At 41.8% G+C, this 25,661-nt stretch overlaps 1 protein-coding gene across 7 annotated transcripts in view; it reads right to left on the bottom strand.

Moving 5' to 3' along the window:
• SOX5 (SRY-box transcription factor 5) overlaps positions 1–25,661 on the bottom strand; it is a 595,693-nt gene that overhangs the window by 373,766 nt on the left and 196,266 nt on the right. Inside the window, exon 4 of one of the 7 annotated variants that reach the window (XM_063155720.1) lies at positions 1,054–1,183. The exons of the other annotated variants lie outside the window; for them this stretch is intronic. The gene's annotated coding sequence lies outside the window, so the exon portion shown is untranslated. The remainder of the gene's footprint in view (positions 1–1,053; positions 1,184–25,661) is intronic. 7 annotated transcript variants of the gene reach the window in all.

The raw sequence follows: 25,661 nt of genomic DNA, 5'->3' as shown, positions 1-25,661 counted from the left end.
ACTAGAAAACACTCATCCCTCATCTCCCATTCACCCAACAGCCCCTGAAGAAGGGCTCTGAAGAACAGGAACACAAATCCCACCCCAGCCATCACCCAGAGAGTGCAGGGCTCTCCAGCTCCTCCCCACAGCAGAGCTCTGCACACCTCTGGCAGATACTCGTGTAGAGAGCACAGCTTCCATTCCTTCCTTCAACAACCTGACCCAAACCCCACCCCAGCTGGGCAAGCTGCACCTGCCTCTGCCACTGGTGTTGTCACAGACAGTAAAACCCGATGCTTTGTCATCATTAAAATGGTGCCATGCTATCCTTATCTGTCACTGCTCATCCCAAAGAAATGCAGAGCATTCCCAGGATGGTGTGTAAGTTATCATGGCACAAAGATGAGGAGAGGGTGCTGCTCTTCACCAGAGAGCTGCTGCAGATGACAGGAACAGGTAACATTTTATAGCAGGCAGAGCAATTAAGGCAGGCAGATGACAGTCTGGAAATTGAGATACCATGCTAAAATTAATTTGTGGCACCACAAAAGCTGTAAAGATCACAAACAGGATTACAAAAAGAATCTGCTGCTCAGTTGTATGCATCTCATATTAATACTCAGATTGCATAACAATAACCCTCTAATTTGGAATATGCCAATAGCATTGGCCAATATGCCAATATGAATAGCTGCAGAAAAACTTTTTTTCAGTATTCTTTGTAGAGTTATGGAAATCTATAATAATATCTTTTTCCCTTATTACAAAAGACTGTTTAATATATAATTTCTTAATTTTTTTTTATTCCACAATGGAGTCTTATCTTTCCTCTCAGGAAACACAGCCAGCACAACATGAGCACTGGGCATTGTGCAGTTTCAGCTCACCTGAGAGCTTCTCAAGACAAAAACCTCAGGGCTATTTTGGTGCCACCATTTGGCTGGGCAGTATTTCAGGGCCATGGGAGTGGTATCCCAGCTCCTCCTGAGGATACCTCCTGATTTATGGCAGTAGGTGACTGGACAAGACAACAGCAACAGCTCAATGGAATTACACATAAATATAACTTACAGTCTCCTCTTGCATGCACAGAATGGAAGTGAATAACAGGAACACAGGCTGGCTGAAAACCAATGTTTCTTACAGACATGGGAGCTGCTTCACACAAGTTTCTGTATTTCCATGGAGGAAGGCAGTGCACCTGAGAGGGACACAGCAATTAACCAGGGGAGATAATGACCCAACCTGCACATTGGGCTGGCACGGGAAGAAACGGCTGTGAGAGGTGAGCAGGCACATTAAGGCACACCAATCCCTGTATCAATAAAGGGCTTGAAATCAGATTAATTTCTCCACAATTAACAAGGCTGCTGAAAGATCTGCTCTACAGCTGCTGCCGCTGCCAGGAGATGATGACAACTGAGGAAATGAAAATCAAAGGAGGAAACAATTACAACAATACTCGCTGAAACTATTTAGAGTTCTCTTAATAAGTCAGCGAAACAAGTAATTGAAAGAATGTATTTTATTGCTGATTAAGATAATAGTTAATTTAGGTCTTGTTTTTAAAAAGAGCTCAAATTAACAAATCAGGTCTTTCATCTGAGTGCAAGTGAGAGCTCCGTGTACTCTCCTCATATCATAGAGTCTGGAGATGCAGAGAATGTGCTCTGGGAGAGAACAAAGATGGGAAGGAGGTAGGAGATATTTAGGGAGAGGGGCCACTTGAAAAGAGCAAAGTGCCAAAATACTCATATATAATATATACTCTATAATATACATTGTATAATATATATTCTATATTCTATGATAAATATATAATAAAGAATATTAATAAAGAACATTAATATATATTATATATTATATAATATTGACTTTTGCTCATTCAAATCTAGCAGCACAGCAGTAACTACACCTTGCTTTTCTGCACATTAAGTTAAATTAGCATTCTCCCACTCTCCAACTACCACACAAGTGGTAATGCTAAACCTTAGCCTGACATCTAAACTTGTGGAACTTTAAAATAAAATGTTTTGCAAGCAGAAACATCGCTAGCTTCTTCTTTAAACAGCAACAACAAAATCCATAAATCTTTTTCTTTTGTCTAAGTTCATAGAGCCATTATGTCACATCTCTAGATATTATCATTGAGAGATAAGGAAAAACAAAACAGGTAGAAAAATATGTTTGCTGTGCCTGTTATTTCTTTGAAACCAAGTGGAGTAGCTCAGTTAGCTGCCAGATTGCAAGCACAATGGGAGCCACTGCAAGTTTTTCCTTAAATTTCAAATCCTACACCAATATCTTTCTCTTTTTTTTTTTTTTTCCTGAAGGATGAAATAAAATAAAAGCTGAAATGTAAAGAGGACTTTCAGGTTTGATAAAGAAAGGTAGGATTAATAAAAAAAGATGAGCTTTTAAACACTATGTTATAACCTGGTAGTGTTCTGAAAAACTCAGACATATAAAAGTTAATCATAAAAATACTGGCAAACTTGCCTTTGAAGGGGAAGGCAGCAAAAAATTACAGAACATCAGAGCTCGGAGGGAAGGGTAGAAAACATTGGAAAAGGGTTAAAACAACTAAGATTAAGAAGGTGCATGACAACCACTCTCAAAGCCCTGATCTGTGCTAACAAGACCATATCCTCTGCTTTTGATGAGACACTCACAAATGATTTAGCAAGAGGTGCTTTTGAATTATACCAGTGCTTTTTTGGCAATAAAATGTTTTTTTTTTTTTAGTTTTCATTTTTATCTGCCCTAAGCTGAAAACATTTTTGCTAGAAAATAATAACCAGGCTTAGATTATTTTTTAAAAGCAAAATTTCTCTAAAAGGGAACTTATTGCAAATTTTAGCAGAAATTGATTAAAATAAAATTAAGAATTCAGGAAATACTAAATCTAAGCAATCAGATATGATGCAAAAAAGGCTCCAGATTTCAAGCCCCTTAAATCAAGACAGCAAGGCTTGGATTTCAAGGAGCTATGAAGCTTATGAAGGCAAAAGTTCTACATTTACCTTCTGGTAAAACTAGGTGACTTCCCTGCTTTTTCTTTTTTGTATGTGTGCTTTAAGCTAGCTGCTTTAAAATATCTTAAGCTGTGTGTAATTAAAATTCAGACTGTCTTTGACATATAAGCTTCAGTCAATTTGCAGTTAATTGCTCTAAGGTCGGTCCTCCAGTGCCAGCTGGGCTACTCCAAAGCCTGAGCTCCCACTGGGAAATTGCACGATCCACAAAAGTCACTTTGCACCCCACAAAAGTGCAAAACTTGCCCTTCTCAGGGAGAACAAAGTGATGGCTTTGCTGGTTATTGTTAGAAAAACCCCAAACCATCCACTTCTGTATGATGGGAAGGAAGAGGAAAGTGGGGAGTGCTGTGAGATGAACAGAACCCCATGGCAGCCCCACTGCAGTCCTACCTCACAACATCACTGAACACGGTGCATGATTCCAAGGAAAACAGCGTATTTTACACCATATTTTACAAAATATTTTAAAAATTTACATCATATGTTACATATTTACAAAATATTTCACATCAGCACCACCAAATTCCTAATCCAAAGCTCTGTGGCATTGACAGCAAAGCTTCCATTTCTCTATGCCATCCTTAATTTGGCACCAAACTGTTGCTTGGTAGTTGCTGTCTTCAAGAAATGCCTTTTGCCCTGAAGAAAACACACACCTGAGTGATATTCAGGTCCCACATCTGAAACCAAACCTGCACATACAGCAAAGTGTTCCAGATTTCCATCTGCCAGCTATCCATGAAAGAGGAAGTTGTGTGATACTCTCATTACTACACTACAATATCTATCTAGAGAAATGTCTTTTAAGTTATTAGAAATATTGTTGCAGCCCACTCACTTTCTGGTATCCTGAGTCCTTTTCTTCTGTTTCAAAGGACTGTTAAGTTTGAAATTCCAATTCAAGTTGAAAACAGCTCAAATCAAATGAATAGGGACTAGCTCAGACTGAAATCAGAGGAAAGAATCCACTGGACTTAACAAGGACTTGAATTAACAGAAGATACAGGAAGTTCAGAATGAGTGAAAAAATACAGAAGACAGACAAACATACCCTAACCATAAACCTAAACCAGCAACCTTTAGGACATTACCTATTTGGGTAATTTCTGGGAATTAAATCATGCTCTGCACCTCTAAAGGTCAAAGCACCAGCAAGATACAAATGGCACATTCAAAAATACCTAACGGGAATCAACGTTTTTCATGGAAATGCTCATGACAGGTGGCTCTCTGCTCCTCAACCACACCTGGAGCAGCACCACTCTGGGACCATCCTGTGCCCAAGGCTGGCACAGCCCCACAGTGTGCAAGGATCTCGAGGCTGAATGCACAGGTTTTGCATCACAGAAATGATGTTTTAAGAGAAGTTGGTAACAGTTTACTCTGTGTCTGACAAAAAGAATAAAAAAAAAAAAACTCAAATCTTAAAAAATGCTCAAAAGTCACCAAGCTTTGATTAGGTGAAGCCATTTAACAAAGAGTAGATCTCTCTCAAATTAGTGAACCTAAACCAGTACAACAGGGGCCCACCAGCTGTGCCCAAAATGTCATTTAGCTGTGCAGGACACAGCTGGAACGTGAGGAGTAATATCTGTACATAGCTTTGCACCCACAGAGCCCAATTTGGAGAGGTGGCACAGGGAGTGCCACAGGACAACCTGCTCCATTTTCTCCAGCATTGTGCTGTGGTTGGCCCTAAGATGGGACTTTATCCAATCCACAGAAAACCTGCACTGAGCACTTTCGGAGAAATGAGCTGGTTTTGATCCAGACTTGCTAATTTTAAGCTGGTTTTTGCCACTTTGCACAGTTTTCTGCCATCAGCACAGCCCACCCTGCCACAGAGACGAGCGAGATGCACCCACCAACAGAACAAAGAAATCCCAATAACTCCTGCTCATTACACTGCAAGAGATTGCCCCAGGAAAGGAACTGTGAGCCATGGAATGGCTCATTGGCTGTACACCAAAGGTGTTGGTATACACCAATGCTTTTGGTGGGTCAACAATATCAAGTAAAATAATTAGCAGCAAGATACTGGATCTTCCATCTCTCTGGATGCACTGCATGCAGCTCTCCCCAGAGAAGCTGCAACCATCAGACACAAAGAAATTAGGAGTCAAAGGAAAACTGAAGGAAAAAAAAAAAAAGAAAAAAAATGTGGAGGATTTCTTTCAAAAAATTTGTACAGCATAATTGTTTTATTAATTGTGAAATGAGAAGACATATTAAGTACCCTGTGGCCTGGGAGTGAGAAATTCAAGAGTATCTTCTGTATTTAGGGAGATAAAGAGGAGATGACTACGGTGTGAAATCAGGAGGAATAAGAAACTGGCTTCCCCTTTTAAGAGCAGCATCAATTAAACCCAGGGGAGGCGGGTGCAGTTTACTAGTTAATTAGTCCAGGGATGTGGTCCTTTCATGTGTAATTCAGAACAGGAACACCTGGTGTGCGGCACTTCAAAGCACGGGGGAGGAAAAAAGCCAAACAATGCAGGATAGGTCACAAAAGAAAGCAACAGCACAAGAACAAAAACTGTTTATATCTGACCTTCACCCTGCTGTAAATAAAGCAAGACGGCAGGGCCCCCTCCTCCCCGCCCGGGGAGAACAAACAGCTCTGGGCGCACAGGGGGACTCGGAGAAAGAGGAGGAGAGGGGGAAGAGAGAGACATGGTGGTAACTAATTGTTTTACAACCTAATTAAAAGGAAAACAGACAGCACGATATAGATAGGGATATAATGATTTTAATCACGTTCTGATATGCAGAACCAGAAAAGACGGGGAAGGGAAGCGCGATCCTCCGGCGGTGGGAGGCTGGAGGAAATGCCACCTGTGGGCAGGGAAACATGGGCAGGTTTGGGGCACCGAGCTCCCAACAGGGCCTGCACCCCAAGGTTTGTGACTGCAGAAGAATCTGGGTCAGGCTAGAAAGCTACAGACCAGGAAGGAGGCGTGATGTACAGACCTGCCCTCCAAACCCAATTCTAGCACGCTCCAAAGATTCCCCATCCCTGCTCCTGCCCAGAGAACTCTTCAGCAGCAAGCCTGAATCACGCTCAAACTGGAAGCAGATGCAGTGTGATAAAACTTTTACAGTGCTTTATCTCATCAAACACAATAGCACTCATTAAACCCAAGGACGTGTTATTTCTGTCTTGCAGGAGGAAAACCAAGAGGGAGATGAATTCAGCAGCCAGAAGTGACAGAGCAATCAGCAGCAATGATCAGCCACTGGCTTCCCAACTTCCTCAGTGACTTTGCTGCTCAGTCAGCAAAACCCACCAGGAGATGGCCAGATCTGCTAATACAAGCAATATTTTATTGGATGTGGTTAGCACAGGAACATCTCTGAAGAGGATTACTCAAGAAGAGCACAAGCATGTGTATGGTGATGCAAGAATCTTGCATGAGTCTGGCAACTTCAAAAAAATAATTTAAAAAATTTAAAAATCCCAATTTCTGAACATGTATTTGAACCAGATTCCTTTACTTTATTGGTGCTGATTTCATTCACTCATTGCTAAGCTTGATCTATCACAGTAAAGAAAGATGCTGCTATTTTCAAACACTGGACTGCAATTTAAGAAACATGATTTACTCTTTAATCTGCTGCTATCTTTCTTAGAATCCCACAGCAATTAAGCTGAGTCTCATTTCACCATCTGTAAAAGAGAAGTGGTGTGAAGAAACTGGGTTTGTGGAAAATGCCCCACAGAAGGGAGGCATTATTACAGATAAAGCTTACTTATGTTTAAATAGCAATTTTTATGTTTCATGAACCAGTTATGAAAACCCTATGATTTGTCCTAAGCCACCGTCTGTTCCCCAAATAATTTTTAAAAATTACCAAAAAATTGCATAATCAGGACTTTTTGCAAAACTCCAACTTATGATACAGAATTCAGGCCAGCACACCAAATAATACCTCATAACTTTCTGGACGCAACACACAGAGCAGCACCATGTTAATACCAGCAACAGCACAGACACCCTGTGTGACTGATACTTTGGGAAACTATGGGAATAAAACCAAAATAATCCCTCTTCCTCTCCCTTCTTCTTAAGAAATAAGACAGATTAGTTTTTTTTCTTTTTCATAAGTAGAAAATGGGTATATTGAGCAGCATGCATGAAAACACATTTCAAAATGGGCTTGGTGATAGTTGGGAATAAAAAAATAAATTGTATGTATTTGGTGACTTGTCTTTGCTTGCTTCTCTATCATTTATACTCAGCTTGGAGATCAGAAATGTGGCAGTATTTTCTAGAATGAGCTTTCCAAAACAGCCCAAAGAACTCTCAAAGTATTCCTCTTCACCTATGCTCACATGGGAAGGACATGCCCCCTTATTAAAAAAAAAAAAAAAAGTTATTTAATGAGCAGTGACCTCTCCAGAAGCTGCATTTGTCTTACTAAACTGTGGCCAGCATTCAGGGTGCCATATAACAGAAGTCCAGTGCTGAAATATTTCGGGGTATTTTGGGGTTGAGTTTTTCATTTTGTGCTGTTTTGGGAAGGGAGGGGGATTGCAACAAAACATCCAGCACAAACCTCATGAGAATATGGCAATAAGGTGACGTAAATGTTGAGACAACAAGCTTTGATTAGGTGGAGCCATTTAACAAAGAGCAGATCTCTCCTAAATACTTACATGCACGGCTCATGTGCACTGCAGAACCAAAACCAGCCCAAAATGGATTTTCTTGTGTCTCTCACCAGTTCATCCCAAACTCACTCCTACCCTGGTGCACCTGGGATGTGGCTAAAGTCACCTCTGCATGACAGCAAAGCTCTGTGGGCTCCCAGGATATCCCAGCAAAGGGCTGGGTGCATTTCTGCACCCGAGAGGGGAATAGGTAAAAGTAGGTGGAAAGAAGTTGGTCAGGTCCAAGTTAAATGTGGGGAGGAAAAAAAAAAAAGAGAAAAAGAGAAAAAAAGAAGTGGATTTGCAATCTCACAGTTCACAGATACCCTTGGCTAATCTGTGTGAACCAAGCAAAGTCACTGCTAAGTACATAAGACTGTAGGCCAATATTTAATTCCGAAGAGGAGTAAGAGAGGAAGCAGGTAATAAAACACAAGGGCAATGAAAACTGAAGGGGATAATCCCAGGTCACAGGACACTGCCAGGGCTTGAGTTCTCACCAGCCTGGGACCCTCTAGGTGATTCTAGGTTAGGTAAGAAGTCAATCAGCTACAGAAATTGCACATATATCATTATATCCAGCTGTTCAGACAGAGCTACAGCATTTCTTTGGCTTTGGTTGGGGTTTTATTTTTATGATTTTCTGTTTTCAATTTGCAATTACAAGACTGTTATTAAGTTATTGCTAAATAAGCCCAGGCTTTGCCTTAACATGAAATTTGTCTTCTGTTGTTGTTCAAAAGGAGCTGGAAGAAAACTGACAGACCCTTGGCACTCCTGTCTTCCTGAAAGCAGAGTGGGGCACAAGACCATGTTCTCAGAAACAGAGCTTTGAGCAGTATTTCCTCAAAATACAAGGAGCTTCTAGAGGGGCCTAAGAGGGCCAGGTGACAGCAGTTAGGAAGGTTTCTGCAGAGGGAGAATAAAGTGCAAGAAAAATGGAAAGAAAAGGAAAGAAGGAAAAGAAAAGCAAAGAGAAGGAAAGCAAAGAAAAATGAAGGCACACCCCAAGAGTTGCATGTGTTCTTGCCAAGGGTTAATTCTCATATCAAGGGTTAATTCTCATACCAAGGGTTAATTCTCATACCAACATAGATTTTTTTTTTTGTTGAAGTTATTTATTATGCATGTAAAAGAGAAACTATCTCTTCGTGCAATGCTTGACTCACTGCAATGAAAAATAAAACGTCCATTGGTTTGAAAAAATGAAGAAAAATTGAGGTGACAATTTTACAGGGAAACTTCAGGTTTTTCTGTGATCTGTGGCTCCTCAATGAGAATCCATTTGACTCCTCCATTGCTAACACTGCCCAGGGAGCCGTTCTGTGGATGATCCACCTGGGCTGCTCTAGGACCCAGTGCTGACTGGATGAGCTCCCAAACGGCCTGCTCTCCCTGTGGATTCATGGGGAGTCCCAAAAGCCAAACCAGTGCAGGTTCCCTGCTGGGTTTGAAGGAAAGGTGCCTGATTCCAGGTCAGTGAGGCCACCCTGTGCTGCCATTGATTAACACCGTCGATTACAGGCACAGGACCTTCTACCAGAGCTCCCTGGGCACACCCACACCACAGTGCCCAAAGGCCAGGAAAGCATTTGTTTGGATGGCACCATAAATCAAAGCTAGCATGCTACATTTTAGACGAATTTATATTTCTAAACCACGGTATCTTCCTATACCAAGCACCCACGAGAACAAAACCTCTTCAGTGTCTCACAGGAAGCAGTAGCACCTTCTAAACCATTAGCACCCTTCTAGCCAGCACAACCATGATAAATCACTGGGAATGAAAGTATGCACGGTGTTTTTTTCATTTGTGGCACTTCTATTTCCTTTAATGTGTGCCTGATAAAATGTTTTCTAAGCATTGCCTTTAGTATGTGTTTATCCCAAAGGGACCATTCCAGGAGGACAAAAAAAATGCAGCACCCACTACTGCCAGGTTTGCCTTCAAAGCCATGAACACACACTTCATTCACTTGAATAAATTTCCTTTTTATCTAATACATCCAGTGGTGCTTCAGGCTTGTGCTTCACGGACGTGTCCTACCTTTCAGCAGAAACTCTGAAACAGAAGTTAAGTTAGCCAAGAACAAAGTTACCCTCATGAAAATATCTGTCTGGAAAGCTCATGCTTCAACAAGAAGAGTGTTTAATTTTTAAATATTCTTACTGTTAAAGACAGCTCAACTTTTTGGGGAGCCAGTCCCTTGAGGTGGAGAGGTGCTAAGTGCCTTCAACTCTCAGGAAGGAAAAGGACACGCTTGAACAGGAGAGCTCTGCTTGTGCAGCTGAAACAAACACTTTCCTCCCACCTGTGTCTTCATTAAAGGGGAAAAAATGGTGAGGTCAAAGAGTACAAAGAATGTGGCCACACTTTGTGCTTTTACCATTTGCAAATTAATGGCAGAGCTGCTGCCTCAGCCTCAGCCAGAACAAAATCCTTCCTGCCCCATCTCAGTCCCTGCTCCATCCGTGTCCCTGGCTAGGCAGCAGATTACAGTCCCCACTCCTTTAAAGAGCACCCTGATAATATGCAGGGCTAAAATGTCAGAAGCTATTAGAAACTCTCAGACACACAATATATCTCCATCCCCACGTTTTCCCCTTGCACTGTGCAATAACAGACAACAGGCATGCAAACTGCTCAGCTGCAACTGTTCCAAGTCGAATAATTACAACTTGTCAGAAAGAATTAATTTTCCCATTTCTCATAAAGATGTGTAAAAATTACCATGTTATTATACACTGACACTCTCTGGAGGCAGACACAAAATTTAATTTTGAATTCTTTCCGCATATTAAATTAAATCCATAAATAAGAGTTTAGGCATTCACTCGGAAGCATATGTTCATTGGGAGCGAAAGCCAACACGAGCCTGGCTGTAATGGTTGTTGTAATGTTTTAATAGCTCGCTTCTTCTAAGCACCAATAAATTTACATGATCATAACAGTCGTGGGCATACAAGAAGCCCATTACTGTCTGGGCACAGGCAGCAGCGTTAACAGGATGGAAAAATGGAAGGGGGGGGAGAACCCTTAAATAAAATTAGGCAACTGCACTTGTCAGCTGCTCCATGATTGAATTTTTAATATTGTGGTCAATTGGTCAAAACAAATAATGGGATAAAATATTTTAATGTATTTAAAACCCGCTTCTGCGGTTAACGGAGTTTATCTGTCTCTTTCTGCGCACGGCTTCAGACTTGTCAGGCTGCATTTCCATCCCGTGAGCGTGCTGACAGGAGGAAGGCTCGTCCTGGCAGCATCTCCCCAGCTCCTGCTGGCCAGCAGGGCTGGGCTGAGGCTACAGAGGGCCTGGCGACAGCCACTCCCCTTCCCAGCACCAACCGTGCAGCCCCAAACGCCTGGCACCTGATGCCAGTGGATTTTGAATAAAACTCACGATGGTGGTCGATCCCACACCCCTTGGGATGCTGGGCAGAGCAGCCCTGAAGATAAGGGAAGGAGCCATCTCCAGACCTCCATCTCCTTTCACCTCCCCAAGACAATCCCTGTGCAAGCACACCAACACCCCAGACTCCAGTGCAGGGTTTATGCACACCAACCCAAACTACACATTTGCTCCTTCAGCCCAGGCTGCAGCTGCCCTGCTCGCCTGCCCTTGTGTGAGCTCCTCATGCTCCTCCTCATGCTCCTTCCTTTTGAATTTCCAATGCTCTGTCATTTAGATACCGCCTAAGTGAAGCCGAGTTTCCAACAGGGAATTTGAACGTGATACGAAGGTTAGCTGCAAAGATGGGCTCCTGAAATTTCTTTTTAAAGACTACAACTAACCTTATGCTCTGCTTAAATCAGGCCTCCACACTCTGTCCCTGCCTTTCTTACATGTACAGTCAGATGGTTACTTGAAAACTTCATTATTAAAAAAAAAAAATCCCAATGATCTCCAAACCTCTGGTTGCCACCACCAAAACTGGGAACATGTTTTGTGTGTGTGCACACTCACACATCCCCAGGGAGTGACCCACCCTGCAGGGTGAGAGGCAAGCCAGCCCCTCCAAAAACCTGTGTTTGTTACAAGCCTTCACAACATTTTCTTTCCTACCAGGACAGGCAATGCACATAGAAGTCAGTATTATCTCCACAAGCAAACATTTGTTCAATATAAGTTCTTTAGTCCCTTACAGGCAGCAAAAAGCACAGCCACAGACAGCCAAGCATTTTTCATCTGCAATCATATAACATTTTGAGAACAGCACTGAGAACCCATCTCCCACTGAACCCAGCAGAAGAGTGGCTGGTGTGGGAGCTGGACAGCCCTCACTCATCTGCCCGAGGCTGCAGTGATGCCCAGACACCCAGCTCAGCACATTCAGGTCTCTGTAACTCCCCTGGGGCACCCCAGTCCTGATGTGCAGCCCCAGATGTGGTGCCAGGGCAGGGAGACACCACCAGCACTGGCATCTGGAGCAGGCAAGAGGAGGCCAGCAGCCAGCACAGCATCCTCCCTCATAACATCACTCACTTTAATCCTCAGAGAGAGTCAATCCAGCTGAGGTCAACTGCGAGCAAAAAATAATTCTTGTGCTTTGAAATCTGCTGGTGATGTACAGCACACAACCGAAGCTGGGGTTGTCAGGCTGATTTCCAGCAGAAACCACCACAAATACTATAAATACCCAGGCAGACAGCTACAGGTGATGCTCACACTATCAGAGAGCTGCCTGCCTTGCAGCTGCTCCCAGTGCTCAAATTTGCCAGAATTTCACTGCCCCGAGTTGAGCCTTTAATAATTGGAGATAATGGGATGGAGCTACAGAGAGCCCAGCAGCAGTAATGCTGTTTTGGAGAGGTTTAAAAAAGTTTACAAGTAGGCAGAGATGGCTTTGTACAGACTCCTCAGAGGTACAGGTGATTCAGAAAATGAGTGTGGCAATAAAACTAGAACAGAGCTCTTTGAAGCTCAGGAAACGTGTAGTGTTCCAGTGTTGCATTTTTGACATTGTATTTTCAGTGCCTTGGCCACAAGACCGAATTGTGAAACCAAAACTTGACAGATTTTGAGAAAGCATCTTTCAGTGGTGTGGCAGCGCTAGTTACAAAACCCAGGAGGCTCCAGGACCCCACGTTTCACTGACAAATCTCATTCTTACTCAGAGGTGCAGAGACTGAAACCCTTCTCACCTACTGCGGAGCAGCTTCTCCGAAATGGATTTGCAACCTCAGCCTAGATCCTAGTGGGCAAAAAAAAGAACAAAACAAAAAAACCCCACCACCCCACAAGGCAAAACCCCCTAAAGCACTTGGTATTAATTGGCCATCCTGGCTGGTGGTCTCAGGACTGAGCCATGGGCATGGAAAATGAACAAGCTCCTGACCTTCTTCTGATCCTCTCCACAAGGGCTGAGACAATGCCTGGGCTATGCACTGCCATTTCCTATTTAATTAAATGGCTAAATGGAAGATTTCCTCTGTGGCTAAATGGGAGGTTTCTTTCTCCAGTGCTGCTCTCAGTCTAGTAACTTGCAGTCGTTTAGGCTGACTGTAACATTTAAAGGAAATAATTCCCCCCTTCAGCTTCCCTAGAACAAAGCCAAGAGTCCTGCACCAGAGCTGCAGCTCAGCTTATGGAGAGACAGATTTAGATGTGTGTCCTTTGATTTGCATCATTCTTTTCTTTCTAAAGGGACAACCCATGTCATTATCCCCCTTAAAAAATGAGACAGGTTTACCTCTAAAGCCACTGCAGAGAGAACTTCTGAAATGTGAGAGTGAGATCCTTCCATGTTCAGATGTGCAAACTTCAGCTACCTGATGGTGATGATATATGCACGTTATATAATACATGTATGTGGAAAACAGCCTTGATGTGACAGCTGGGTCCTGAGGCATCGTGGTAGTCACTGCATTTGAAAGACAGCTTCTCTAGCAAACCACTCAAACAGTAAAATGAACACAATATACTCTCCAGCTAGAACTATGCCCTTAAGCTTCAGTTGGAAGAGGAAAAGAAAACTTCTCATTGAAGTCTATTTTAATTAGGGCTGCAGAGAACCAGTCTGAATGAAAGCCTGCCTTCTTTTTTTTTTTTTTTTTCCCTTTTTTTTTGGTTTTTTTCCTCCTTTTTTTTTCGTTTTGAAACCCAAGGTAGAGTTCAAAAAATCTTGGGTGGGGTGAAAAACAAAAGGAACACTGAAGTAAACTTGCATTTGAACATTCTTTAGCTGAAGAAATTCCTCGTGAAAACTTGGATTTAGGGATGACAAAGAAAGGATGGGTTCTTATATTCAGTCTGCTTCTCCCATATGATCTGCAGACTGGCTCTGTCATAAAAGCTAGAAAACACTAAACAAGTTATACAGCATTTGCTTAACTGACAAAATATTCACTGATTATTACTGCCATTAGCCTGTTCTTTTTGATTTCCCTATGTATTTGTTTCTCAGCTATTTGGATGTTTAGTATCCTGACATGACGTGTCTCCAAAGCTCTGTCAGATGCTATCTTTCTAGATTAAATACTTACAGAAGGAAATGCCTCGTGCTTGCCTGTGACAACTGCCTTGCCTCAGCGTGGACTCCCAGGAAGGTCACAGAACCTGCATCCATCTGTGGAGCACCACAGCTCTGCGGCACCTGCCTGCCTCCTCTCCTGCTGGATTTAATCACCAGGAGAAGCTGGAAACGCAGCACCAAGAGCTGAAAGCCTCCTAGGTGGCACGAACACACCTGCCAGCACCTGTGGCTCTCCGGAATACCCTTCAGTGTTTCTGCAAGAGATCTGGAATGCCCTTCAGCGTTAAGAGGGCTAGAACACCCTTCATGTTTCCAGCAAAAGGGCTTTCGCTATTTCCCTGCCTGCCCCAGGTATTATCTCACCTCATGTGCCTGGGGGCACTATGCTGTGACTTTAAATACAGGGACCTGGGCTCAAAGATTGTGAGTTCATTGCTGGGCGAGCAGGAGGGACTGAGAGTTCATTTCTGGGAGCACAAAGCCAATTTAAGCAGATGCAGAAATGATTCTGAAACAACAATGCTGCAGAATTCAGCGAGGAGGCCAAAGGAGAGAGCTGCAGCACCAGCCCAGCACAGGCATAAGGAAACTGTAATCATATCTAATTAGAGTTAAAATAATGTTTCCCTTTGAAATGTTTAATTAGCTCTGTTTTATTACATAAACATTCTTGATGCAGAGCATACTGAGCTAGAAGAGCCTGATGAGTTAAACAGAGCAAAGTGCTCGGGCGCCCAGTGAGGGGCAAAACCTGACAAGGAGTGGCTGTTGTTACCAGATGTCTGGACCATCAGTGGAGCCATGATGCTTGCTGCAAACAGCAGGCTATCATTTCAACCTTTGTTGCCTCTACTGAAGCCTCCCATCGTGCTTTCAATTTAACAGCACCACAAGGAGACAAAGACATTTCTTACAATATGCCTTTCAGTTCAGAGACAAATCCCATTTAAACTTGTTCAACCTCTCATAACGTATTAGTTATTGTTGCCAGCCTGCATGTCCTCTGGCTACACACTAGTTGTTCTGGAAAAGGGAAGCTTTTTTCCCTCCCCCCACCACCCCCCACCCTTTATCTCTCTCTCTTTTTTTTTTTTTTTTTTTAAATTCTTGCCCTTCAGTTTGATAAAGCAAGACCAGATTTACTGGCAAACTTACAGCATGCTTGTCACAAGCTTGCAGCAAATTTAATTAACCTTATTACAAATATGGTTTTCTTGAAGATTACATCACAATCTGGTTTCACATCGCCTGCTGCTGATTCAACATATTCTGTGCTTTGGAGAATATGTTCATTTTCTGAAAAAGGTCAAAATGTTAAAATAGCTAAAACTTTGCTATTTCTTCTGAGTTCCTGCTCAAATCTTGTGGTGTACCAACACTTTGTCTTACAAGCAGCGTTCTGGTGTGCCAGTTGTAGATGGGTTTACTTTACAGGACAGTTTACATCCTTTTAACAACAGGGACAGCCAGATGATGGGAAATTTGCTAGTTTAACCCCTCATTAGCACACTGGGACAAAATCCCTAAGAATGCATAACTAGAAAGAGTTTTGTCCAGAAAAGCGGAAACAAGTAACATTTAGTTGCATGATTTGGAATTTCAGACTGAGTTAAGGTATTGTTTCTGCTCAGGAGCACTGACAGTGAGAGTGCATTAATCAGCTAAGATTAGCAAAATAAATTACTAACATTTCATTCACCACAACTTTTTAAACCCTGAAATGTTTCACTAAAGGATTTTTAGGTCTCAGTTTTCAGAAACTGGAACAAGAAATTCCCTGTGACAGAAATTTCAGGCCAGCATTCTTTATCAGCACACTTTGACTTTGAGGACTTTGAGGAGCTGGATAAACATATTTTGAACTACACCTGAATTTGGAACCTTTACTATTTGCAGAGACTGAGTTAGTCCCCTTGAAAGTGCATGCTCTCTCCTAAAACTCAGGGAGAAGGATGATTTCTAACATGTTTAGTTTTTCCATTTAATGTCTCGAAGAGAAATGCCCTTGTCTGTACTCGTGCAATAACAAAGGAAGACTTCACAGGCTGATATTCTCTTATGGTGTGGGAGGAAGCAGAGGAAAACATTCACAACATCTGTACTAAAAATGCTCTTTAATAAAGCATAAAAAGGGAGTGTAAAAGAAAGACACCTTTGCTAATCACTAACTCTGTAATTCTATTAGCACACAGGTGTTATCAAATCAGCGAGCAGCGGATGCAGCAAAGATTATGCAGAACAAAAACCCCCAAAGCAAACATTAGCACAACGGCAGGGATCTAAAAGCTTGGCACATCCCACATTGCTATTGCACATCCCATTCTGGCTCCCACACACCTCTCAGATGAGGTGGGTGGCCAGCACAGGGCAGGGGCAGCACTGCCAGCCCATGGAGAGCAGCTCTGCTCGGGGGGAGACAGTCTGCACAGCACAGTTGGTACTAGAGTGTGTAAATACGGGGTTAGAACCAGTACTAGAGTGTGTAAATACGGGGTTAGAACCAGTACTAGAGTGTGTAAATACGGGGTTAGAACCAGTACTAGAGTGTGTAAATACGGGGTTAGAACCAGTACTAGAGTGTGTAAATACGGGGTTAGAACCAGTACTAGAGTGTGTAAATACGGGGTTAGAACCGGTACTAGAGTGTGTAAATACGGGGTTAGAACCGGTACTAGAGTGTGCAAACACTGGGTTAGAACCAGTACTAGAGTGTGTAAATACGGGGTTAGAACCAGTACTAGAGTGTGTAAATACGGGGTTAGAATCAGTACTAGAGTGTGCAAACACTGGGTTAGAACCAGTACTAGAGTGTGTAAATATGGGGTTAGAACCAGTACTAGAGTGTGTAAATACAGGGTTACAATCAGTACTAGAGTGTGTAAACACTGGTTAGAATCAGTGCTAGAGTGTGCAAACACGTGGTTAGAATCAGTACTAGTAGAATTAATACTACAGTGTGTAAACACAGGGTTACAATCAGTACTAGAGCGTGTAAACTTGTGTTTACAATCAGTACTAGAGTGTGCAAACATGGGGCTACAATCAGTACTAGAGTGTGTAAACACTGGTTAGAATCATTACTAGAGTGTGTAAACATGTGGTTACAATCAGTACTAGAATGTGTAAACCCGTGGTTCTAGTGCAGTAGCTTTTGCAGGTGCCAACTCCCCCATGACTAGGAACACTTTTTGCTTTTACATCTATGTGTAAAAGCAAAATTATCACAAATCACAAAATCACAAATATTCAGTATTATTTAACTTCCAAATGCTTGAACCAAGAGCTCTGAAAACTCCAGTGAGAACACTCATCCAAGAAAGACAAAAAGGTTCCCCTACCAAGGTCACTTTTTCCCCTTGCAAGAAAAAAACAAAACAAACCAAGCAAAGCTCTCCATCCTGTTCCAACAACCAAACCCCTCCCCACTGTTCTGCTAAACCCAATTAATCCAAATTAATCCATAGGTTATTGCAGCACTGCCACACATGGAGGTTGGGCATTATTTTATGGATTCACTTTACAACCACACAATACAAATATTAGATAACTTGAACCAGAATAAGGTCCTTGATTGTCTCAGGAATGTACTTACCATTAGGGACATGTTTTGAAACTTTCCATAAAATATCCAAAGAACTAATTAGGAAATGGACAATCCAGCTGAGGAAGATGTTCTGCGGAGCCTGCTGCTCAAGAAGCATCAAGAAGTGGTGAGGAATGTGAAAGCCAAGGGGAACCTCAGCCACAGTGAACAGGACAGGATGAACAATCAGGATTTTAAGCTTCTGGTGGAGTGATGAGGACATAGAAGCACAGTTTGAACCCCAGCACAGCTGATTTCAGATTGCTCTGGGATTTACTTGTCAGGATCCCAGGGACACTTCCCTGGAAAGCAAAGGGGCTCAAGAAGAGTTTGATTTCCAGACCACAACCTTCTCTAAAGAAAATGCAGTCTATCCCTAGGAGTAGAAGGTGAATCAAGGGTGGCAGAGGGCCAGCAGGGCTGACAGAGAACTCCTCAAATGCAAACAAGGTCTATAGGGAATGGAGGAAGGTACAAAGAACAAATTGAGATGTTGTCTAAGCACACAGGGGGCTAGAGATGTGAGATGGAACTAGAAAAGTGAGAGCTGCAAGAAGAGCTCCTCTAAGTGCCTTAGAAAGAAAAGAAAAGGCCAGAACTTTGTGAGAGACACACAGCAATAGGACAGGAGGCAATGGAAATATCAGGTAAGTATAAGAATTTTTTACCATGAGGATGGTCACCCATGCTAGCACCTGAGCTGGGGGGCTGTGGAGCTCCAGCCTTGCAAAGATTGAAAAGGCAGCTCCACATCCTGCTGCAGGGGTTACACAAGGGCTCCATTCCAACCTGCACCATGCTGGGGTCCTAAAAATGCATGAATTGTGAATCACATTGGTCTTACACCACCTAAAGTGAGCACCACTTAAAGAAATATTCCATCATTAACTGAATTGTTTTTGGTCCTTTGTGCAGTCTGTAATAGTTCCAGCACTGAGTGATTTACTTGGCATGTTTTTATTTCTATTTCTAACAAGTCTTAGTCCATCTGATTAACTCACATCCTCTGTGCCTCACACTGGTGCTGTACCCAAATACCCCACTGAAAATGGGGTAACAAACCTGAATAGCATCCCAGCACTTGAAACTCATTTAGTTCTGCTTGCTTCCATCCATGTGTCGGCCATGCAGGTTATAAACCAGAAATCTTTCTCTAGGAGTCTGTGCCTGGCAATTGGCAGCTCACCAAAGCTCTCCCTGCCCCCTACTTCTGATTCCCTTTCCAAGAGCCCTTCAACATCAGAGAGTGGATCCTGCTCTGTGCAAGAATTAAATCCTGTTCAGATTTAGGAATGGTTTTGAGAAGATGATTTGCTGGACTGAGTGGAGCTGGCTTTCACATCCATGGTCCCTGCAAACCCACACAGCTTTTGCCAGTGTGATGGGAAGGTTTCTGGAAACTTGTCAGCACATTCAAGTGCTGTTCCCTGCAGTAATTCTGCTTCCTTCATACACCTTTGAGCCCTTCTTTGTCCTCCTCACAACTTCCCAGGCAGCCTGACAGAGGGGGATTGAAGCAACCAGAATAAATTCACTGAGGGGGACAATTGCTGCCCAGAGATTTTGGGTTTCCCCATGTTTTTGGGTGATGTGTGACCTGTGTGCAGGAAGGGACATGAAGGGGAACTTTTTCTCTCTAACGGTTCCATACAATCCTCTGGAGTACTCTAAAATGAAAGGTTTGATATTATTATCAGAGCAGTAACATCACCCCAAAATAAACACTTCAAGATTTATATCATTTCTGAACTCTCAACTCTTGGAACACAACTGGATACCTTTAAATTATTTTCCTGCTACTACTGTTACCAAAAATCCTAAAAGAGAAGCCCCACTACTGATTGCATATAAAACTGCAACCCCTGAAAGTTTATAGCAGCCAGCTCTCTTATCACAATCCTCTATGGACAAAGCACCTGTTTATGATGCCAACAAATTAAAAAAAAAAAACAAAAACAAAAAAAAAAAAAAAAACAAACCAAAAACACACACAAAAAAACCCCAAACAACAAAAAAACCAACAACAACAACAACAAAAAAAACAAACACCCAAAAAAGAGACATTTTCACTAGTTCAGTAGGTCCATGCATTATTGCAGTACATGAGATTTTTTCTGCACAAATTTTTTCTCAAAATTCCCCAATTTAGCTGGGCAGAGAATAGCTTCTCCATTCTTCAAAATCCAAGTTCCAAAATGGGAAAACACCAGCAGTGTTAGAATTACAACATACACGAGCAACCAGACTAATCAACTACCCTGGCAGCAGCAGTTAGAGAACTCACTTTGAGCATATGAGAACCTTTAAGTTTCTACCAAAATTAATTCAGACAAAAGCCTTGGTCCCTTCCCCTACAGCCAAACAAGTGAGAGATAAAGGCTCTTATCTGGTGTGAAGGAAAACAAAAAGCACTTCTCAAGTTTGAACCAGGTAGGGCAAGAACTTAGCCAGGTTAGTAAAGTCACTGTGATTTCTCAGAAGAATAAAATAACTTACAGATTTTCTCATCTGGCTTTGATGAGAAAAGAGAACCTGGAGATAAGAAACTTTTCTCCACAGAAGTTTCATTGGACTTGACATATTCCAACAGAAACGTATGGTTTCACTTGAAAAATTCCAGAGGAAAATAAGTTTTATTTGAAAAAAACCCAACCTTTGACCACCTCTAAACTGTAACCCTAACTTGTGGTAGATAATGGTTATATCTGCAGTGATGCACAGAACAAAGTGGAAGTGAACATTTTTAGGGGTGTGCAAAGAGGCTTTCATAACTCCCTCACAGTGAGCTGATATGAAGACAGACAAGAGATGAATTGGAATTTTCAGTGAGTGTACATAGCAAATTCCAGAAGTATTATTGAAATTCATGATGGTGGACCAGAAACAGGAAACCTAAGATGATGCACTCTCAAGTTAAATGTCTTGGTTCATATAAAAGGAGGAAAGAAAAGAGTCAGAAGATCACACACAAAGAGGGAATCTTGTGGCAGTGGTCAGGTGGGAATTTTTCTGCCCCAAATCTGATGATCTAAACAGACACACAGACAAAAACTGATTTGCACCACTCACTGATGTCTTCAAGGATGGTGTATCTACTAGCAGCTCCTCTGTGCTAAGTCAGTAGGTTAGGAAATGCCCCACATCCCATCAGAGATGTTCTAGGTTAAACGGGCTCTAATTCCTTTTGTGTGCAGCATAAACATGCACTGCTCTCACAGCAATCTGAATGGTGCCAACGCTCATGGAATTTCTGGTCATTAAAACAAAAAGGAAACACCAAAATCTTGTTCTCTGCTCTCTCATTTGGCCCCTCACAAGCCAGGCAGCGCCAGCATTCTTTGAGCAAGGCACCCTGATTGAAAGTGAGACAGATTTGTTACACACACACCAAGTAACACTCCAATATCCACTAAAAGGAGAACTCAGGAGAAGCCCATCACCACCCAGTTATTTTCAATAAGTTTTCCAGCTAATGGAAATAAACAGAAGTGATTGGATGGCCGCAAGAACTGCTTCAGTGACATATGCTGCACATAAAAGCTGAAGGCTGGATGTGAAGATAGCAGCAGCAATTAATGAGGAGAGTTGGAAAACCAACATCTCCCAAACTAGGGAATGCTGCTGTCTGTGCAACTGCATTTTTTATTGCATGGAGGGTGCATTTCCAGTCCATTTGCAGGAATTGCAAATACCCAGTATGAGTGATTGTAGCTGCTACCTGGGAATGACACAGCTGAAGTTTGGTTAACCAAGAGCGAGATGGTTTGTGACCCATTGCCCTGGGAGGCTGAGGAGATTTATAAAAATATCAGTATTGGGCCTTGTGTGAGGTTTGAGCAAGATTTGTAAGAGGTTTGTCTGCAAAAATCTGGGGAATTCTGATGAAAACTTTAAAAATAGGGGTTAAAATAAACTCTAAGCTTACAGGAATAAGAGAGGGAACATTCCTGACATAAAAGTTCCGTGTCCATTCAAAGAGCCACTACTCTTACATTTCAGGTTACTGCTTCAAAAGGTAAGGGTGACAATTCTCCAAAGAAACAAAAGCTTTTCAAAATTGAACACAGACAAATTGGCAATTATTCTGTACTGCTCCAGGATGACTTTTCAAAAGAAAAAAAAAAGACAAACAAATTTGAGATAGAGAGGAAACAGTTTTGCACAAACTTATAAACTTCCAATCAGAGTTTTTTGATATGAACAGTTTAATACATAAAATAAAATTTAAAAACACATAAAGAGGCACTTTACCCATCTCTAGATTAAAAAATCCTTTTACCTCTTTCTTCACTTCCACTAGTGACTCCATCAAAAAAGCTAATCTAAATTTTCACTAAAAATTTGATAATTCTATTTTGACATTTAGACAAGAACACTATCCCTTCTAACAAGGACTTTAATGTTTAGAATTTCTTCTCTGTTTTCAAAGGAGTAGCAAAATGCTTCAAATACAAGGGAAAATGTTATACATATGTAAACTGATGCTGTTCTCTAAAAGCTGTTTTGTCAGGGAAATTCAATAGCTCCAAGGGAAAGGCTCTCATCTGAAGTTTTCTGGCCCAGTTCTTTGGGACCATGAAATTTACATAGAGTAAATAAGGGCTGTAAATCCATGAGAGTGCCATCTATTTATAGTAGAGCTCAGTAATCTTCAAGCACTTCTCATTAACATGACACTTACATCACCTTTGATTAATTTTTTTGCTATTATTTCCAGCTCCATTTCGCTGAATAAAAACCTAACATCAGTACCACTTTGGATTTATATGACATCTCCCATTGCAAAGTGATGTTTTAAAAAATATCCATTACATATTCTTATCAGCTCAACAATGAAATGAGCCACCTGTGGTGGGCAGGCAAAGCACAACACAACACAAGTGGAGAGGGAATGCAGATTTTTGTTGGCATTAAAGCATGACCTCAGTGTGATAGAACAGGTCAAGGATTGTTTAAAGCCCCTGGAGAATAGGAATCTCTGGATGGAGGTCTGGGCACAGGGAACACAAACCAGCTGAGTCACAATGGCAAAGGTAACCCAAGAAGGTGACTTGCACTTGTTGGAATCTGGGGTTTGCTGCAAAAGCCTCACATTTTGCTTTATGATGGTCAATCACAGTTTGACTCAATGAAATTGAGCTCTTTTTTAAAAAAAATTAACATTCCTAAATACTATAATTAGTCTTAACAATGCGGGAATGGGAATGAAACTGCCTGAAAGAGTCCTTGATGCACAGGACTTGCTGTAAGTGCTGCACACTTTGGTTCCTCGCTGATTTTAGCATCCCTCCCACTTTAACCCCAGCTCAGAGCCAGGCCCCTGGAGTGTGCTCCCAGCAGTGGGCAGGGCTGGGATGCAGGGCTTCAATGGACACTGAGCTCCAGGGGCAGCATCCAGCCCTTGCCCTGGGACACACCAGCCCTGTGATCAGCGGGACTGGCAAACTCAGCCCTTTATTGCTCAAGAAGGGCTTTTTTACAGCTTTTTGTCTCTAATGTAGGCAAATGAGGTCTGCAAATATTCACCAGAGCCAGGCATGCTGTGAGCATCCTCTTAATGAGTCCATAAGGATGCAAGCAGGAAGAGCCATTTCAGCAGGTCTAAAACATAATACCCAACAGTTAGATTTCCTAATTCCACCTAAGTGTGAGCCACTGAAAAGTAGGGGCAGAAAGCATTTAAAATCCGGAACGAAGCAATGCAGGAACTGCCACCATGGATTTAAAGAAGGCAGGACAGCTTTCAAGAGCTGATTGAATCAAGCAAATGCCCCAAATAATCCCAGCTCCTTTTCTCTTTTCCAGGCACTCTGCCCTTTGAATAGTTTTCACTGTTCAGGAAACATACTGAACAGTCTCTACCAACAATTCTCTCCACATTTAATGTTTATCAGCAGGCAGAATATTATTTATACCAGCAATCTTATTTGCTAGTCAGCGCAACAAATAACTGGCAGCCTTGACACCATCCCTGTGTTCCCAGGCAAAGTCTTTTCATCTCCTCCTTTATAATTCCCAAAATTGTGTTTACCTACAGTTTATCAGAATGACTTAATCTTTCAAAAGGAGCTGAAGTTCTCTTTTTGGTGGAATTCAGGATTTCATGCAATTCTCTTCATGATAATTGTTAACATTTTTTGCGCAGAACTACCCAAAATCTCATCTACCTTTTGACCAAAAATAAAGTGAGACTATATATAAAAGCTATAAGAGCTATATAAAGGCTATTATTTTCAAGATGTTCTGTCAATCAAATCAAATCAAGTGCAGTTCCACTACAGACTGCTTTCCACCTAAGGATCTCAGGTGTTTTCCAACCAGCCCATGGTGTATTTTGTGTCAGGAGCACAGAGAGCAGATGGGAGCACAGGGCTGGTGCAAGGTCACACAGCAGGGCCTGACAAGACTCAGTTCTGTGACTTAAACATGGCTTAAAGATGACTCAAAGACACTTTCTCCAGCCATGCTGTTGATAGGAGTTTGTTAGAGAAAGTTCTACTGAAAAGCAGTATTTTACTCAGCTTAATAACCTCAGGTTCTCATCAATATCCTTGCATAAACAGAGAAAGAATGGCACACTGTGTCTGTACAAGCAAGATCTCATTTATGGTGAAATGTATCAGATTACTGTAGGGTCAAAATGTGCACGATTATCTCAGATAAAAAGGACAGGTGCTTTCTTGGTGATTTAATACAAAACTAGAGAACAAGGGAAGGACTTTAAGGGGTGTTTTTTAGAAAATAATTTTTTAAATATCTCAATTTTTAAACTTGAATCTGAAAACTATACACATTGTGGTAGAACACAGTCATGGTCAAGCACATGAAACCTACCATGATAGCAAAGGTGCTGGCAGATCATTAAAACCCTTTATGAACAAGTCTATTCCTCTAAGCTGATTAACTTGACTAGGCTGAAACAAATCCAGCACACAAATTATGCCAGATCAGTAATAAAGTTTGATTTTTCAATGAATGACAACGTATCAGCAATTTCTATTTACTCCTTTAACCTATGGACAACAAAATACAAAAAACCCTTTCTGTTGTAAAACTGAAATGGCTGAACCCTGTGACACTGTTTCAGAAACATACACCAACTCCTGTGCTGCTGAAGTTTACTTTGTTGGCATTCAAGTCACCACAATTGAAAGATGACACTCCTATGAAAATGAACATTTTCTTACTCATCTTTTAAAATAATGCATGCCTTGACCTTGGCCCAACTATGAACTGGGTAAGCAGAAGACCAGAGAATTGTTTTTGTTTTTAAAATACAACTAACTTTCAAAACAAGAAAGGAATTATCAAAATCCAGTATTTGAAAATTTTCAGACTTACGTAAAATAAAAACTCCAATTCCTGCTAAACACCCAAAGTTAATTTAAATTTTATGTTGGATTGATCAAGTCATGCCTTCTCCTTTTTCATGTTTTTAATATTTGTTTCTGTTTGGGTTGCTTGTTGTTAAAAACCATTTTCACTCCCAGGGCCAACCAGCGCTAGCTCTAAATTCCCTCTCCAAGAACACATTTCCCTCTGAGCATACCAGAGACGAGGGAGCACTCAGCCAAAGGCTTTGACAACATTTCAGTAAATCAAACTGCCTGAGAGACACCAGCAAGTCAAACCTGGGCCCTGCCCAATGAACACGTTCCCTGCAGCATTTCCCAGCCAGGGAGCCAAATTCCTGCGTGCCCAGGGACATCACCTGTGCCCAGGTGCCACTACAGGACACGAAACAACACAACGTGAACTTGCTGCTCTTCCTAAGGTAGAAAAGGCACTCTTCTTTCACACATTTATACCTTAGAAAGGCACATTCTAAGGTAGAAAAGGCACTTGAATTTTTCTGACTCTAACATTTATAGATTTCCAAAAGTGCCCAGTGGATTGGAGAGTGACAGTGCCACCTCTCCAATGATACTCC

This window comes from Melospiza melodia, chromosome 4 (genome assembly GCF_035770615.1).
Source record: "Melospiza melodia melodia isolate bMelMel2 chromosome 4, bMelMel2.pri, whole genome shotgun sequence".
In the NCBI taxonomy this organism is placed as follows: Eukaryota; Metazoa; Chordata; class Aves; order Passeriformes; family Passerellidae; genus Melospiza; species Melospiza melodia.
This window is presented reverse-complemented; position numbering and strand designations above follow the sequence as displayed.